We start from the raw sequence: 20,226 nt of genomic DNA, 5'->3' as shown, positions 1-20,226 counted from the left end.
GGTATTAAAACTCTTGTGAGAGACAACAAAGGGAAGAATGGAAATTTAACTCGCTGGTGTCCTTGCTAGGAAATGAGCAAGAGAAGAGGAACATATCAAGGGAAGTAAGAAGACAGAGAGCAGTGATCCAGGGACCCACGTGAGGAGGTGCTTTTTTAGATTTATCGCAATGGACTACAGGGGCCAACAACAGAAGCTCCCTCTCTAAGTTTTAAACCTTGTTTTTTTTCAGTGCATCCCTATAAGACAGGATGAAGGTTTACTTAACTGAACTTCTATACTTCCAAGTAGTCTTAAATACTCTCTCCTGTAAAGCATTCTTATAATAAAGTTACTGATATATAATCCTTATAATAAAGTTAGATCACATATAGAGTATATAGCACATATACTTTAATATGTTATATACAATTATATGGTAATTAACTATATATTATTATATGATTATGCATATTTCTATAAATTAACATATATTATAGCTGTATACACACACACACACAACCATTATTAAGGCTTCTGTGTTTTTTTCTGGATAATGCATATTTTGAATGGAGCAACTATGCACTTCTGGAGTCTGGTCAAAAAGAAGTTATCTAGAAATCCACTACAAACACAATTCAGCAGGTTTTAAATACCTTATCCTACAAAATGTAAGTCCTTCTTGAACTTTCAGTGTGTCATTATTTGAAAAGGACAAGTTATTTAATACTAATAAGAAAGGCTTATAATGAAAATTCAAATTTAACCTCACCAATCTGCCCATTGCCATAATATATTTCAGAAGGGCTAACATAAGAAGTATCAAATGTAGTTGTAATATTTCAAGGGGCCTTTTAAGTAAAATTACGCTATTTGCTCCAATGAGTGCTTTTGTGATTTAAAACAGATATTTCGCATACAATTTTCTCATTTCTAACTCCAATATGTAGCATAGATTAAATAACTCATGCTAAAAGGCACATTAAAAGACAGTGGATTAAATTATTTTGTTTGCATTAGACAACTGCATATGAATCTCAACTACATTCATCTTATTTATGATTTTAAATTATTTTACTACTTCTCAACATGCTTTGATTATTTTAAAGTATTTAAGGGAAGTCAGAGAGAGAAGTAAAAGCTGCCTATCTCCACTTGTAAAGTACAGGCCAAATTCTCTTTCTTTTGTTTCACACCAACCAACGTTTTTATTAGACTCAACTGTCCTATATTAACTTAAATGTAACTACATTGGTTTTGGTACAGTTATTAAAAAATGCTATTAGCACAAATAAAGCCTGTGTATAGCCTATAGAAGTCAATTCTCTTTTTCTCAAAGTGGTAAAGGGCAAAATCAGAAAAACAAACTGTGTTAGCACATTGTGCCAAGCCAGACACAGTTATTTACAGATTATTCCTCTGAAGAACAGAAAGCTATCTCCACATAATGCATCTTTTTGCATGGAAATAAATCTTGAGATTTTAATCCTGACCAGGAGTAACTTTGCCTTGGCGCATGTAATTTCAAAGTAATGCTCAACATACTTTTCCAGACTAAAGATTTTTGGGTGTTCACCAACTGCTTTTCTACATTGCTTTACCTCCTCCAGCTGGCTGCTATGCAATTTGAAAAACATCAATTTTAAGTTGCAAACCCTATCACCCATAAAATATTTTCATCCCACTGCAAAACAGCACCAACTGTACAGTCTCTGCAGAAGACAAAACAGTATTTCAGCTGCAAGAATGACCGAAATAAAGCTTAACAATCACAGGGAAGGATTAGCAGGTGTTCATCTATTCTGCAACCTTTAAGTTGAAGATTCATGACATCTAAAATGAATATATGAAAAGCTAAATCAAGCAACAATGTCTAAAGCAGACTTATATTCAATGGGACACCTAGATGCATGGGACCATGAACACTGGCAAATGTACTAAACTTAAAATTCATGACAGTACTCAAACCATGCACAGATGGTCAGTGAGTATAATTAAGACATTATCATCTTTATTTAGTTTCAGCACCAGGTAAGCAAAAATAGGCTGATCATAGAATGAAGAGAAAAAGGAATTTTAATTTTGTGGGAACTGACCTTGGATATAAAATCCCAAGCCTGCCAGGTACTTCCCAGGATATGTCCTACCAGCAAAACCACAGCACATAAAGGTACCGCAGCAGCAGCAGCTATATCCACAGAGCCAATCCATAACAGTAACTGCATATGGGAAGAGAAAGTCTTTCTTCATTCATCTGCAAGTTCAAGAGTTTGTGGCAAAATCTGAAGCTGTAAAAGCAGAAAACTGCAGCAAATTTTCATCAGTTAGAATGAAGTTCTGCTTTAGAGCACCTCACTGAGGAATACAAGCTCATGGAGAAAACAGCTCCTGCTGGACTTGTGATGCTCAAATATACAGACATCATAGGAAGAAAACATGGCAGACAGAATTCAACAGATTCACAATGTATTTCCTTGAAACTACTTTTTAAAATTCCCTACATCATTTTTGCCTAGCTGGGTGCAAGAGCAGAACTCACACATTAATTTAGAAGTTCTCCTACAAAACCAAGAAAAGCACAGGAGCTTAGCTCTTGCTGGGCATTGCCTAAAGTCCGCTGTGACTGCTCTTGAACATCCACGCTATGCAGAACTGCTGGCGCAGCTCCAAAGTACAATGTAATTGCAGACTTCTCAGCAGCAAAGCAACGTGGTCCCACTAAAAGGAGAAGCAAATTACTCTCGTAAAAACTGCATGGCCAATGCTTTAGAATGTGCTTCTTCACTTTAATGGCTGTGTTAAGGCTTTAAGCTGCAGTTTTTGAATGTCTTACTGCATCCCAGGTGGAAAGAATTCAAATAATTTTGCTGAAAACAATAAAGATACAGATTGCTGTAGCCAGATCACTGCTGATAATTCACCATAGTGGAGGATGGCACTGCTGATGGTCATCGCCATCTAGACTAGCAACAGTTCTACCATGACTCTAGACTGTAGTTTTCTTGGATATGCCTGCAACTCAGAATGAAGGGATAGCTTTGCCTGCTCCTTAAAATACTTTTCTTCACCTTTAGCACCTCTTGATTCCTTCCTGGATACATCTTACTCTAAATTAGAACAGATGGCTCATAATTTCCCTAATGTATGGCAATAACTGTAGACTACTGTGCTTGGGATGGATGCAGAGGACGCAGAGCAGCATGCTGTTGCCCTACTGCTAAAAGCCTGACTGGTGCCATCTTACTTACATGGAATAGCAAATGTGAGCAGCAGCACCACTGACCTAAAAAGCCTCCCTTCCCAGTATGTATCAACAGAATACTCAAATTCTGAGGTTACTTGTTTGGGGTTTTTTTGGTTTTGGTTTTTTTTTTTTTTTAAAACCTTCCAACACTTCAGATATGTAGAAAAATAAGGGCCACTGCCCTGGCAAATGGGAATAGGCGTCTTCTAATAACTTTCATTTCCTGAAGGGTAGAAGTGCACAGTAGGGCTGTAGAAAAACAAAAAGTACTATGTAAAAGCTCCTTCATGGCAACTGCTGATATCAATACAGTTACCCTACAGTAAATGCAATTCCAGATAGCTCACCCTTGAAAGATTCATGTAATTTTAAGGAAGCATTTCCACTTGCTCGTGGGACTAGTGACGTCTGGTGGACCGGCTGCCTTCCTCAGCAGACTCTTCTTGTAACTGTTGTTTTCAAGCTATAGCTTTTCCTCATCACGGGCATTAAGAAGCATGCTCTCCTCTATAAAGCCACCTATTTTACAGCAATTGTGGGAAAAGTACCATTCAGACTGTTTATCTCTAAAATTGTTCCATGGGTTTAAAAGTCAGGATTGGAAGAAGAAAGGTGGGGGTAACTGGCAAGGCAGACAGAAAGGACTGTCACACAAGCTTCATTTCCCCAGAGAAATAAAACATATTTGCCTCAGTGTATTTTTTTGATAAAGCAAGCCCAAGAACTTACAGAATTTTTTCAAAGGACAACTCTGCTGGTTACCTCTATTCACCCTCACCCTCTAGTGATGCACCGTAAACGCAGGGGGCCTCCGCCTACTTGTGTGCACGCCAGCCAGCATCTCCTGTAGGCAGCCTACCTTCCCACCCAGAGGCTGAGGCAACAGGCTCTCTCTCAGCCCCTCCAGGCATCATGACACTAGGCAGATGCCCCAAAGAAAACACAAAATGTCTCTGCTCTCTCCTGGGCTACACTTCCATCAAGCTCTCATACAAGGGTGATTTTACCAACTCTTTCCTCCCTCCTTTTCCTCCCACAGGCTGGAAACTCTAATCAAAATATAGGAGGCAGACTCAGGAAGAAGACATATTTATCGATATTGACATATCTTGAGTTTTGAATGCCCAGATGCTATCAATAGCACTACTCTCCCGAGATGCTTTTACAGCTCTTCATGAAACTATAACCTTAATTTAAAAGTCATCAAAATGAGATGTTATATTGTAGAACATAAAACACATGGTGTCAAGTATCCTGTCACAAATACAAGGGCCCTGTACCTCAACAGAAAGTTTCCCTATGTATAAATGCTACATTCAGTATCTGAGAATTATTTTGCACCTTGTAAAATGTGAAAGTTTGATTAACAGGCAATCAAAAAGACCAAATCCATCATGGCAAGGCATATCAAATACAAAAGTTAAATTTTAGAACTAGGTCAGTATGAAAGGTTCCAAAGACCTCACAAGCAGTCTGCCCGGACTCGGTGAGGGTCAGATGCTTAAGAAAGAGAAGACCCATCTCATTTGAAATGGCATTTAATTCACTTCAGTTCACCCAATCAATTCTCAGATGAGCAAATTATTCAAAGAGCAACAAAAAAAAATTCAAAGAGCATAAGAAAAGTTTAAAGCTGGAGACAGTAAAGATAACAGCTTTCAAAGAGGAGTAGAACTTTTCATAATGAAAATAGGGGCAGTGAACAAAGCTGCACCACCTTAACAAGGAATTTTATTAGTATATCTATTTCAAAAGAAACTAGTATACAATGTCCAAGGTTTAAAGACAACAACTATACTTACCATTCTCGACCTCTTATAATAATTCTAAGCATCACAAATGCAAGTTCAAGAATTATTTTAAGTTATTTCAGCTCCCAGTTTCAACTGTGATTGACTTGTTTTCCAGTTTCATCTGTTTGAAGTCTTCCTTTGCTCACCAAGACATTACTGAAATCAGTCCAAAAATACCTGGTTCGCTTGCCCAAAACAGCTACCAGATGATTTCTAAATTGGTAGATCTGATTAAAATACCTACAGAGTAGCAGCAACTGTGTCATGTGTGCCCAGTTTCAATACCCATTATTGACAAAATCTCAAATCTCACAGATGAGGCAGAAAAAAAAAACAATTCAAGAGATGAAAGATAACGGTTTGGGGCTTCATGAGATTTAAAGATTATTTTACCAATTCTGCTTCCAAAAAAGCAGAATTTTGTAGTCAGAATAAATCATCCTGCATTAAGCAAGGTGAACACAACGACGTTCCAAGACAATGCTCCCATTACTTATTGAAACAAAACCTAATTATTATCTGGGGCATGGCAGAGATTACATATTCACTAGACAGTGTGAAAATGCATGTACATGCTGCTTAAAGGTCAGCACCTGTAGCTTAATCAATAATCTAGAACATCTATGCGTCTGCATCCTTTCATACAATATTCAGTGTCATTGCTTGTAAAAATGGTAATACCAGCCCCAGCTACATTCAGGCTTGCATTTTTCCTTCAAGGCTTTTTTGGGATTGTGCAGCCCACTTACCTGCAGACTGCCCTGTATGGACTGCCAGTGAATGTAAATTCTTTCCGAGGAACCTCACTGAAAAGCTTTTCAGAGCTAGCTATCAGAAAGCCTTGATGAATGGGGGCCTTTGCAAAGAAGAGGAAGTATATTTTCCCAGTCAGAGTTCCAAATAAGGTTTCTGACAATGGCAACATAAAATTCACCTTTACTACAGTAACTTATACCCTTAAGGCATTACAGCAAATATGCAGTGTGACGGATTTTTCTTGTGGTGTGTGAGAATTTAAGTCTGAGGATAGAATACCCGATACAATAGGATCTGGACATGCCTGCAGAAGCAGTGAACTCAGTTCCATGAGACTGCAACATCATTTTGTCTGATGCTTCAGTTGTGGCTCTGAATGATCTACAGAATGGAAACATTATTAACCCTGAAATGCTGACAGAGTAGCACTCTTACAGATTTGGTAAAAGGAACTCAGAAGCAAAGCTTAATTCAAAACAGCAAACACTGAAAATTAAAATGGCAGGTTTACCCAAAAGAGGACTGAATGAAATAGTGTAGGCATTTATCAATGTATAACTCTCATAAAAGGAGAAATGGCTAATTTCTTGAGAGAGACAAATAAAGTGTTTAGGTTTAGAGTGCAAAATTTCTGGATACACAGATTGCTCAGATTTACAAACGGAGTGAAAAAATCTAAAGCAACTATGTTGCTTTGAAAGTGTGCTACTTTAAACCTTCTACCAACCACACCATGGCCGCTTGTAAAATCTTTTTGCTAAAAATATTAGGTTCAATTTTTGTAATTTAATTCAATGGACTAATCTTACATCAGATTTTTCATCTCCAAGCCCTTAGAAACTCTAATTTCCTAATTACTGAAAGAAAACAAGAGGGAATTGAACACAGAGTATCTCATGAAATACATTCCATTTAATTCTCCTTCTAGAGCTTCCTAGGAGAAGGCAGCAGGGGGACGCTAAACTGAGGTTCCAACAGAGGTATACACGAGTAAAAATTACCTCACAGAGAAAGAATAGATATTTGGGTGCTGAAGAATGAGGTTAGGAAATCAGATTAATTGTACAGGAGAATTAATCCTCCTGCTAGGGAATGAGGCAGATCTTTTTCATCTTCTGTTTTTTTTCTTCAGTGTCACAAGTAGTTTCCTTCTAACAATGATAAAAGTTTTCCACTGCTGGTTGCTAGTACAGTCAAATGGCCTTAAAATTCAAGAGGTGCTGTCACTCCATTTTTCTTTTTATATTAGTGTTTAATAGTAACTTTGGCTTTGGGGTAAAGGGATATAGAGGAAAGATCCTTCATACCTCTTTCCATGATTTCAGTTCTATGTTTATCAAATTGTCTTAATTTTTAAAGTGCACTGGACTGTCTGAAGAGCAGCTTTACTCTGCATGGCTAAACATAGAAAAGTTTTTGTCTTTAATAAGGGCTTAGATAAATAATCCCAAATCCCAATGGGCCTTGTTAAAATAACACCATAAAATGTTTATACTTCCTTATGATTTTGAAAAAAAAAAAAAAAAAAAAATTGTCTACATATCGGGCTGAGCTCATGATGATTAAGAGGCCTTAGGGAAGGGACTGTTGAAATTCATGCGACTAGCCATTAGAAATGGATTTATAGATGCAATTTTGATAAATCAGCATAGGTTTATTAAGCAATGATTATTTTTTTAAAAAAATTAGTAGTTACAGCTGTAAATAGAAGACATGCAGAACCAATGCTTAAATGCTATAAAGCTGGTGTGACCTGTTGGTTCTGTGCGCTGTGAGCACACGGGGAGGTATTTTCACCACTCACTTTTAGGTACCCAGTGACCTGACTGATGAGCAGGGATGAGACAGCAGATGGAGATACTGGCCCCAGCTGTTGACCCTGCCTGGACATCAGAACTGCTCATCACTCATTTCCTAAACTGCCACGGTTCACGGTGCAGTGTCTTTAAGCAATCCAAAATTGGCAAAAATTTACCTTCAACCATATGTTCTAAACTGCAGCAATCGAGGACTTGACTGTCAAGTGGCTCAGACAGCTCTGCTGCAAAAGCAGGGCAAACAGTTGGTACAGTAACCTCAGCAGCCAAACCAACCCTAAGACCATGACTGAAAAGCAGGGTTGGCTTAAGCGAGGCAATCTAAATTCCTCATCTAGGCAGTGCAGGGAGAGGAGCTGAGAGGTGGTATGCCCCACGGGCTGGCAGCAAACCCAGTAAGCAGTGTGGTATCCCTTTGCTATACCATCTTACTAGTGTTTACACCACAGTCCCAGTAAAGGCTCTAACCACAAACCAAGGGAGCACAGCATTAGGCACTATGTAGAAAATATGGCCCGTAACCACAGAGCTCACCGCTGATCTATCACTTATTGGGACAGAGCTGCCTCTTGAAACTTCTAGGGAAATTACGTGAACTGTACCCATGTTAGATGCCAGTATCTTCCCACCAGGCCTCTCCAATTGCCTGCCTCCCACTGCTCCTCATCACCACTGTTGGAACAACCACCAGCCTCAACACCAGCACCTAGTACCAGAGGGATGGAGTCTTTGATACCCTGTCCTAACAGTACTGAAACAGGTTTGCATTCAGGGCCCTAGACTAGCCAGAAATAGTAACACTTATTTCCTCAGCATGACCAACCAGGCAAGTGGCGAAGAAAAATTATTTTAAAGAAAAGAGATTCAATGAAATAGAAGTTGAATGAACCGATGGTCTGTATGATCAGTGATGGCAAAGCGCTGCTCTTGCCCTGTACCTAAAGCCCTGGGTTCCCTGGCCACTGCATAAAACACTTCCCTGGATGTTCTCATGCAGGTTATTCCTACCAGCTGTGCCACATGAAGATTTGCATATGCTCCATAAACCTTAATTCCCTTTTTAAGACCTATTATACCAAGCAGGAGGCCATTTCTGAAGTTGAAATGGATTTTCAGAACAATATAAAGATGAAAATGTTTTCTGGCCTCTGATTTTTAAACCTTTGGGTAAAACTAAATCACTTCCACAGTGCTGTTGATATTCCACATAGAAGTATTCACAAATACCAGGCACTCCAGAACATTATGCCTGAATCCAAAGGGAGAAGTTATCCTGCTGTACAAATAAAAGCTGTAATCACTGTTCACAAAAAGCTCTCAGCTTGCTGCTTTAAAGTTTTTTTTTTTTTCCCCGATATACTGACTTCAGAAGAGAAGGAAATTCAGTATTTCAAGATGTAATTACATGACCCTGCAGCAAAGTAAGGAACACCACAAATCACAGAATTGTTTGATCCTGAGAATTCGCTGACAGCAAAATTTATTATTTCCACTCATTCAATCCAAACCATTGCCAAACAAAAGCCTAATTACTAAAGTTAGAAATTCACATATACCATATTTTACCTTTCCCACTGAAACTAATTTTTCTGGAACAGTTTATTTTTATCATCATTTTCCCTCTTCATTGGTATGACTGTGGCAAAATTTGTACAGATGCTCACTTGATGCAGCTATGACACAACACTGACATTAAAATATCAGGTGTGGCTACAAATCAAATTTAACAAGCAATTAAATCCTAAATAAATAAATAAATAAATAAAACCAGCAGTCAAGAACACAGCTTCCTTTCCTAAAAATAACAGTAAGGTTAATTCAAAAACACAAACTGGCATAGCAACATTTTTGACACAGGTCACAAATGCTGAAACTACCTAATTTTACTACATCCCACAGTCCACTTTGAAAACTCACAGCAGACTAATTGTGAATCTGGAAAGATGAACTTTCCACTAGCCCCTTTTCCCTGTCCTTAGCCAGTACGCGTCCTCACACGTCTGTCAGGTTTCCTCTCTGCATGGAAATACTCTTCCATAAATAACACCTCCATCCTTCACAAAACTGTCCCTAGTTTTAACACCTCCTCTCCTCAGAGCTAATTCCCAAGTTTTCCCTTTCAACTTTTCAAATCTTTGCCCTTCCAGTGTGGCAGAGATTTAACAGTGTCTGTATAAGCCATGCTTATGTTGATGGAGCCCTCTGCAGCACTTATGTGGCTGTCCAGAGTCCTGCTGTCCTGCTGCAGACACGAAGCAGAGCTGGAGGAATCACGCAGACCATCAGCCACACTTCCAAGATAGCACTGTGGGGGCTGCATTGGGCACACACACATACCTCGACAGAGTCAGATCAGTGAATGCAGATTATTTTGGCTCTTTAATTTAGTTTTATGAGCTTTCTTAAAATTTTATGGATCAAGAAACAGGGGAACCTAGGCTCAGCTTAGAAGCATGAGGAACAGGAAAGGGAGACATACAGCCTGGCAGCTGAGTTCTGGACATGAGCAAGAGTAGCACTGAAAGAAAAAAGGAAGAGAGAGGGGATTTAGATGGAAGATTAAACCTAGATTTAGCTAAGTTAAGTCAATGCTGATGCAGGAGTTGATGTTACAGACAGACCAAAACATAGCTTTGATGAAAGGAAGTAAAGCAGGCATAGAAAGACTGAGTCACAGCCACCAGCTCAGTGAGAGATGCCTTTGAGTAGATGACCCGATTCAAAGAGGAGATGCAACAGCTGAAAGTAAGACAGCTGCAGATAAAGTACTATAAATCCTTTGCAAATAACATTAATTAGAATGGACTTCAGATGTAGAACACACCACAGGTAAAGAAATAATGCCACGCTTGTTAATTACTAAATTGTTGAATAGCAGCCCAATCAAGACTGTGATACCAGTGTGGCTCTCCATGCACATGCAAACTCGTCAGTCTGAAGAGCTTCCAGAGAGCAAAAGAGATATGGTGAAGGTAAACTTGAAAGTCTTTTGGCAGGTCAGTGACAGAGTTGGAAAACTGAACCAGAAGGCGTCTCCCAGCCAAAAAGCTCATCTCCCTGCAAGAACAGGCATTGTCTCATAGAATCATAGAATCATAGAATCGTCAAGGTTGGAAAAGACCCTTAAGATCATCGAGTCCAACTGTCTCTTTTTGCAATTTTATCATGCTTCATCTTAAAAGCAATTCTGTTTCTTGACAACATTATTCCTACTAGAAGGCTCTGCGGGAACCTCACTGCTCAGATATTAGAAAGCTTCCAATCTCCAGTCCGACTTTTTCATGATCAACTATATCTGTATGTTCTCTCCAATTTCTACTGAAGGCAATCAATGAACATTACAGTTAACTGGTACCCACCACTACCCTATGTTCTTGAAGCAATTTGCTGAGTTACACTTGCATCAGACATAATTGGTGACAAAAGAAACTCACCTGGACAATCGTGTTAAATTCAATGGTCCTACGCGTAAAGGAGACCTGCAGAGGTGCTAAAAGTGTCTGCAGAATTGCTATGCTGGGGGGCAAAAAACAGCTTCTCAGTAACTGATTTTTTCTCACAGTAGCCAGTGAGAGTTTCATCAGTTTCAGAAAAACAAAATGTAGTTTTCAAGAAAATCTCTCAAGTCAGACAAGAGTCTGTATTTCTTAATCATCATGACATGCTTGAAAAATTAGAGGCCTTAATAATATTAATGACATGCAGCCACTTCTGTTTGTAATACAACAGCTGAACAACAGTTTGCAGCAGTAATATGCAAACAGCTGAAAACGGGAAGTAGAGAATATCGATGGACAAATTTTTTAGGTATGACTACAACCAGTAAAGCTCACATTTGGTAACAATATTAGATCCAAAATCCACTAAATCATTAAATTTCTGATGGCTCTTCTTAGAGCCATCTTAAGTCCCTTTTTCAGAAGATGATTCTTTGCATTACCAGCATTAATTCCAGCTGGTCAAAACTATGCTGGATTTTTTTTTTTCCCCCAATTAAAAAATATTCCCCAACCTCTGGAGGAAGTTTAAAATCTGGAAAAAAATTTAGTGTAAAAAGTACTTAGAAAGGCTTCAGTGGTGTCCTCTGCAAGCCATACAATTCTTTCCATCACAAGATATCAACTTTGGATAAAAATGAGGAAACACATTATATTGCTCAATCATATTGCTTCCTGAGAGACACAGGACAGTTGGGAAGCCAGCCAACAAGGAAAAAGAAGTACATACGAAAGTGCAACTACTCAACAACATTTCCATACTGAAATGAAACAGTTTTGGAGGGTTCAGAAAAATCAATGTCTACAGGGGAAATAAAAATTATGCTTAGTTTAAAACCCAGCTTCTAACCAGTTCCGCTACTGATACTTCACAGCAGCCTTGATCAACTGAACCCATCAGTACCAGCTGAAAAGCCCCAGCTGCAGCACTGGAGACATGGACATCCAGCTGACACACCTAGCTACAGTCATTTGCTTGAAGAACCATCTTCAATGAGACGCTGTACAATTTTGCTTTCTCCAGGAAAGCCAACAAAACCAGGGCCCACAGGAGTACTTGAGTGATTTCTGTATTTCTGCCTCTGGGCCTATGGAGAACTCCATAATATCAGAATACAGACAGTGTCGCAGTGAAGTGAGGAAAAATTTGAAGGCTTAACAGGTATTATGGTAACGTGTAGACTCTGGGAAGACTGTAAACCAAATTTAATACTCTGTTAACCATACACAGAGGGAAAATGGTCACGGTCAATCCAACAGCTCACATCTGAGCAGATCTCATAGTCCCGCCTTTGGCAATTATTTGACTGAAATTCAGCAACATATTTGACTGAAATTCTAAAATTCTGCAGCAATTTTATTGCCTGGAACAATACTTTCTACCTTTCCAGTCAGATCTCCTCCTCTTCTGCCTCAAACATTCATATCCACATAGGCATCACTTATTATGCCTATTAGTTACACAAATTATTTCATTTATAGCTTAAGGCCAGTATTCAGAGGAGCCAGCATGAGAATTGCTTGTTCTGTTTATCCTTGATGCTACAGCATTTGAAATAAGCAACCAACAGCAATATCCTATTGTTGCCACACACAAATGGAAATATCCTGAACAACTTCACAAATTAGCCTTCCTTGGTCTCAAGTCATATGCTCCAAATTTGCTTTAGCCTTACCAATTTAAAAAGTATTGCAAGTAAAATTAGCAGTCTAAATCATTTTGTTAAGTTAGTTTACACAGCCTGTCATGGAGAAATACAATAGAAACAACAAATCCTGATTAATTTAAAACAGCCCAAGATCCTAGAATTCAGTAAATCAAGTTTTGAGGTTTAAGCAGTTCCTGTCAGCAATCGGTCCAACAGGCTTTTATAAGTTTTGGTTTTTCACTCTTGGCTCATTATAGGATTCCTGCCTGCTCAAATAGATCCTGTCATTTAAAAGGCATTATAGGAGTTGAGTACTTAGAGTTCCCAAGTGAACCCAACAGTCTTTATAAGTCTATGAGAAACGAACTGTAAGCCTCTAAATGGAAAGCTGCTATAGTTTGACCTACGATTATGAAATTATCCTCAACAGATCATTACTACTGCATTTATGCTATCTGGCTTTCAAAAAAGCAGTGTTACAAGAAAAGCGAAATGAATATAATAGAGATACACACATGTCATAGTAAGACTTGAATAGATATGACATTGCTGTTCCTCCAGCAAACTGGCCAGTAAATCTAACTCCTAAATGTAATCAGGAAGAACACCGACCGCATGCTGTAATCCCCGTGCAAAGTTTAGGATCCCCATGTCCATTCTGCCAGCATGAATGCAGAATTGTTGTTCGCTAAATCCCCCGATCCTAGATCTAGAGACAACTCACTGAAACTAGCAGATCAGTTTAGAAGAGATTCAAAGAGTACCACACAGCAGCAGTGAACTTCTGGAACTTGCTGTTACAAGAGATTGTGGAGGCGGACAGCACCAGTAAGGTCAAAGAGTGTTTATTGAAATAGATGGTCAAAAGATGCACGAGCAGATAGTAAAGGAAACAAGCAGGGCTGTACCCTCAAACATCCTTAATACAACAACTACAGAGCTGAGCAGTACAAGGAAGAGCTGAGGCTCACATGCTACTCTAAAGAACACCTCTGGATGTCAGAAGGAGGATACTGGGCTAGATGGTACACTGCTCTGGCCCAGCATGGCATTTCTTACATTCTTATCCTGTAAAAGTGGAATTAACTACCTGGCAATGCAGTTGCTTCAGACAATACATTTTGAATTAGTTTCAGATAGCCTTGCTGCTTTTAATTCACAATTTTTTCCCATCCAACTTGACATTTCTCTCATTGCCAATCCTGAGATTCCCAAAAGAGCTGAGCTACAGCAATATTAACCAGAGACACATGAGAACTACCAAAACTGTGCTTACCTAAATTACAGTGTTTCACAAATAAATACGAAGAATAAACCAGGAAAAAATATGCAAGCCTGAATTGTATTTTTTGTTCTACCATATTACAGAATCACAAATCCTGATTCAAAAGCATATTAAATATGATAGGAGATCTTAATAGCATATTTACATATTTTTTCTAAAAAATTAGAACATAAGAAGTAGCTAAGCAATAGCACTTACAGGAAATTTCTTATTTTTACATTGCCAAGTACTATGTATATAGCATTTAACACTTGCAATGCAGAGTACAACAGCAGCACCCTGAGAGATGAGTAGTGACACATCAGCATCTTTCACGCTACACAAGAAGAAAGGCAGGCTATTGGTCAGATTATTAACCACTGGCTACGTGATTTGGGATTGCAAAACCACTTTTAAAAAAGCAGTCAGAACCCTAGCTGCTCTGACTTCAATGCTAAATTTCAAAAGATGAGCAAAAAAGGCAACCTAAGCAACAAGCTCAGCTGGAATGATAACATGAGCAAAATTTTTGAGCAAAAATACAAGAGACCTTATTTGGTAGACAAAGGCTTTATTCCAACATTTTTCTCTACTTCAGTTAGTACTTCTAATACTATTTAAAATTGGAAAGATTAGATACCAAAAATATGACAGATCCAAAGAATTGGAAAGACATATCAGACCGGTGTTTAGGAACAAGAATGAAGTTCTTAAGTAACTACCATAAAAGGATGCTGCACATGGCAGGTCTAGTTTCAATAAACAAGAAAGGATATTTCTCCTGAAAGTTATACTGAAAAGTTGCATACATCTTTTCCTAGAGGTGGGATGTTACCAGTACTGAAGAACAGTTTTCTTCTGAAGGATGATCTCTAGCTAAAAATAATATTTCTCAGATGGAGCTTTCATCTCTTCCTCCAAGCTACAGCCCAAGCATTCAAAGTTCAGGAGGCTTATAGCTTCCACATGGCTATCAAACTCTGAAAAGTATTTTTGTTCCCTCCTGCCCCAAAACCCTGTCTGGCATCAGACTGCATCTTTCAAAAATCTTTACCTGGCTGCTCAGTCCGCTCTTTTAAGGCAACTCACCCCACCTGTGGCGTCAGTTCTCTTAACTTGATACCATGAAAGAATTCAAGAAGGGAATAGAAAAAAAATTATCTGAAACAAAACAGATCCTTCATGCTCCATTTACAGTCACACCCACTCATTTATTCATTCCAGGTATAGCACAAGAAGTTTACTATACCACAGAAATCATCTTAAAGAGAGCACAGAACACTGAAACATTGGTCACTCCTCAGTCAGTCAATTCTTGGTCTGTGTGCCCCATGTGTTTTCTACAGGCAAGAGTTACTGAAACACTAGGAAAAGGCGTTCTCTTTCAGACATACAAAAATCAGTGAAACAGGACACAGTATGGTGCTTTTGTGAGAGGTGAATTACTCTAGAGTCATATACAAAATGAAAGCTCTTCTTGGGACAAATAAACAACATTCTGGAATACACCAGTAACAGCTTCATAAACAGCTCGCTATACATGGGCTGCAGTAAAAGCACTGGGACTCAAAAACTCCAGGTTTTCAGCCACAAACTCAATTTTTGAGCTTATTCTGTCTCCCTATAACTAGTAAAATGAACAATTTTTGGAAGTCATTTTTCAACTCTCAAATTATAAGCAGCAAATTCTTACATAGGAGAAGGCTTCTGCAAAAGCTGTAAACCATTCAGAGAGACTCTAGATGTATATGAGAAATAAAAAGCTATCAATGACTTTTTGACAAAGCTTTGCCTAGCACACTACTATAAAGGGAAAAGTGTAATTTTCCTCTAACTGTACCTTCACATGTATTTTCTGAGATCAAGTTATGGTTGAATTGCCATGTAACCGTATTTTCAATTTTCTTCGTATATTTTTACAACACACTCACTTCAGCAGTATTTACCATTATCACTCCCAGCAGCCAAGGCTGTTTGCATAAGGTGTTATTTGCCAAGAACCTGTTACTTGAAAGGAAGACCTCTTCTGTCTGCACAGCAGATTTGTAGGTGGAGAACAGGAGCCTTGCTAAGAGAAAACTGGAGGGAACCAACACAATCACATACACATCATCCATAAGTATCTAAGTAAGAACGGAGCAGAAAATACAGGCACCCTTCTCTAATGGGACTCAACTACATTCATAACATACTTTTTTCAGAGGTGACAAGAAGAAACGATGGCATATAATTTCAACTAATTTGTTGTAGAAGGATTGCTCATAAAGCTCCCACAAGGGCTAGAAGCCTGACCGTAGACAGACCTACCCAGAACTCATGCTATCACACATAAGACACACCTAAGTGTTTCTAGCCCTGTTTAACAGCTGAAAGAGTAGGACACAAATCCATACAATGCTTAAAGGCTACCCTCAGGAAGATCAGAGGAATAGGGCTCTGCAAGGAGAAATGCCAAGAGCTATGCTATAAATAGCATGTCTGGATATACCTAACCATGTCTTAACTTCACAATGCCTTAAAAGCTACTAAACGTTCTTAAGCAATGCAGTCTAATATACAGAGACTACCCAGAGCACAAATGTTAATAATTCATTGCCAAAACAAAGGTATATGGAGAGAGGCTCCACATGACATGTTCTTAGTTTGGTCCTATTCTATATCTCACTCGCTCTCCCAGAGGCTGGAACAAGAGGGATGCTTCTTTCATTCACAGACGACATGAAGCTGGGAAAGGCCATCAGTACGCCATGTGCTGGAAACCAAAATGGCCACGGCCAACAGGGAAAAAAGTTCTGAACAAAATTAAGACGTAATTTGACAAAGGACAACTGCACAAAAACAGAGAGGAAGGCTGCTTATTAGACTGCAATCTACTGGAAAGGATCTGATGGTCAACACATATGAATAAATTGAACATGAATCAGCATGTTGTCGATAAAAAGGTAGATGCCACACAAGGGGTAATCACCTTCTCAGCAAAGTTCAGCCTAAGTCAGAACACAGTTTTGTTACAGCAGGCTTCAGGATCAGCCACCCCCAAACAGCTATTGCTCCAAATGGGTTAATTATCATTGCGGCTAGTATCACTCAACAGCCAGTAACGAACCATGAACATTTATCCTACTCAAATGTTTGTTTCCTTTGCATTGTTAACATTTTGAGTAATACTGAGTGTATGGTACAATGATAGATACACCAGTGATTTACTGGAGGCAAGAAAAAGAGTTCTGTTGCTCACTGAAGCACCGTGTTGTTCGCAGGACATAAATCCTAGTTTAAGGGGAAGAAAACAGTTCCATATCTGAGGAAGAGAAATAAGCATTATGTCAATTATGAAGAATTGCAAAACTGTGCTCTGAATAAAGAAGGAATAAAATGATTTTTGGACTGATACTGTAAATTTTTCCTGACATCTTAGAGAAGTCTTCAAAAGAAAGACCATGTATAAAAGCTACTACGTTCCCCTCAAGAGAAATATTCAAGAGTATCGCAAGGAATCTGAACCTAAGGGTTACTTCAAAAATGGCATGCGTGAATGTGAATTATTAGGCAATCCTAGTTAGGCTGTCTCTAGCAGAAGCAGCTTGTCAGTGGAGAATTTCACAAAGCCCAAGACTTTGATTGCTACCATGGAACCATGTATTTATCTCAGAGTAAGTAGATCTATGCTTGTGTAAGTAGACTAAGTACAGATTTTCTTTCATTTCTTCACCCGTGTTTTAGAAATGTGTGATTATGTTATTATATTTAGATATTACAAACAAAGGCTTTCATTTCTAGTTTACCTTAATCTGCCTTAACCTATGGCCCAGCTACCCAGCACAGAGTCTGCAGTGTCCACAGGTAAGAAAGGTGCTTCCTCTCCCGTCGCACAGCTCAGATTCTGGCACTGCAGGAACAGGAGAGGACCCAAGTGTACCCAGTGACTCGCAGCAACTGAAGAGGCCCTCTGTCATACAACAGGATATCAGAGTGCACGCTTATCCCTCACAACAGTTGGGGTCTAGGTCACAAGCAGACCTCCTGCTGACTGCTTCCTACACAGGAGGTATCCTTGCTTATTCCCCCGCTCACCGGGAGCAGACCGTGGGCTCTGAAACATTCGCATTATTTCAAAGGCAGGTGTGTGTGCAGAAACAACCAAGGTAAGTATTATAACTATTATTGGAATGTGGGCATCTAAAACATTTGGAACTTGCACTATTCAAGAAATCAGACACTTTGTTCAGAATTCGTGAAATAATATTTGAGATATAAATGCAAACACATTGCATTAAATAAGTTGTACTGGTTTTGGTATTTTTTGCTTCTGCTGTGTTTACATTCCTGTTCAATACAGAAAGACTTCAGTCTTAGTGCACAGATCCAGGCAGTACTTCAAGCCAACTGAAAAATGAGTTAGTGGAAACAGGTTGAAGTGCTAATGTCCCTTGTACTGTTCTTTACTAGAAATATAAAAATGGGAAAACAATACTAAACCAATAGTTACTTTGGTTTCTGATCCTTAAAAAGAACCCGCTGTTCTTTCTCTTCCGTTTTCGCATTTGTCCAGGAACTGGGCAGGGAATATGTCAATTACTGTCAGAGGAGAATTAAAATCTCAGTTGTGCCTTCTGCTCACTGCAAAATCCCAGAGATAAATACAAAGTAATCTTCAGAAACAAGTGATTTGTAACAAGTCTGTCTGGGGAAATGGAAAGAACTGAATTTAATCTCACAGTAAAATTTTGCTGCTGAGAACTCCATTCAAGAAAAGCATTTGTGAATGCTAGGTAAGTGACTAAGTAGATATAACTTTTATCTGAATAACATGTCAAAGTAACTGAACGTGTGTCAAGGTAATTAAATCTTCTCAGAGAGAAAGAATTGAAACTTGAAAAGCAAAACTGTAAGTTACACTTCTGTAAGACTTAAGAGTAGTAAGTGAAGTGTCTTTCATTTTAGAGCAGGTAGTGGTTCTTGCAATATCTCCCATTCTAAGAATAAGCAGTTTAAATGGTAATACTTTAAGATTTATTTTGGATCAATAATAACATTTAGATCACAGAGCTTTTCCAATGCCAACTTTTGAAGCTACTACATTAATAAAGGTAATTTTTTCTCTTACATGAATAACATTAATAATGTAGTAAGACCTTTTATCTAAACATTAGAATTTTGCATTGTCTCCCTACATCAGAGTCTATTTCAGCTATTCAATATTGGATCTGTTTGAAAAATAAAAAAAATAAAAAAATAAAAAAAATAAAAAATAAAAAACATACACAACATACACAACATTCAGGATAAACACTATGACGAATCACGTATTCTTGTAAGATGTATAATTCTCCTACGAAAATATTTAAATTCATATGTACATGCTTGCTTGTCTATGTGAGACAACATTTTTGTTGTACTTTTCTGAGGTCTTGGGCTATAAATTAGTTGTGTACTGACTGAGTCTGAAGGGAATGTCTTCTAAATTTTAAATACATCTGTACCTCTTTAAATCTGTCAGGTAGTTTCCAAGAGTTTAAAGGAAAAACAACAAAACCAAACCATTATTTAAGTGTGACCTATACAAAACCAATGCTTTCTCTTCTATCACTGCAGAAACAAAAAGCAGAAAATTATGCTAAAATCTTACTCCATCACATGCAAACACTGGAGCCCCTGCTTAATCAATATTCTCTTATTTTTGCTCTTCAACAGGTAAAGGCTTTAACATGTTAGGCAGTGTATGTTTTTCATAATGTAGACTTCAAAGCTTGCTGAAATCAAATGTTTCCTTTATGAGGGCTCCCGTAGACTTGGACACATCCAAGAAAAACATTTATATGGCATTGTACTCAACCACTTTCCTTGCCTCTTCTCTTTCCCCTTCTCTCAGGGCCCCATTTCTTTTTGAAATAATGCCACCACTGGGCTGAAAGCAAGTTAAAGTCAAACACAGAGAGGCTAATTAGACAACTCAATGCATTTCTGAATCATATTTAGAAAAGACTTTCCTTTTGAGGATATGCTATATGCTGAGAGTATGCTATACTGATATAGCGTTATTCATATTATTCTGCTAGGCTACATGCGCAAGTATCTTTTAACAGGGACGCTGTTAGATGCGTTGTCCGTGTATACAGAGATGATCGTTATGCTAATTTATTGTGACACACCAGACAACACCTGTAGTACTGAAGGTAACTTGGCTTAAACAGACAAATTCCAGTCCTGTGAACAGCTCTGTATAC

At 38.4% G+C, this 20,226-nt stretch overlaps 1 protein-coding gene across 1 annotated transcript in view; it reads right to left on the bottom strand.

Moving 5' to 3' along the window:
* Positions 1-20,226, bottom strand: part of UBE3D (ubiquitin protein ligase E3D) — an 83,556-nt gene that overhangs the window by 39,690 nt on the left and 23,640 nt on the right. The window lies entirely within an intron of this gene.

This window comes from Platalea leucorodia, assembly GCF_965183815.1.
Source record: "Platalea leucorodia genome assembly, chromosome: 3".
In the NCBI taxonomy this organism is placed as follows: Eukaryota; Metazoa; Chordata; class Aves; order Pelecaniformes; family Threskiornithidae; genus Platalea; species Platalea leucorodia.
Note: the sequence above shows the minus strand (reverse complement) of the source record. Positions and strands in the feature narration are given on the sequence as shown.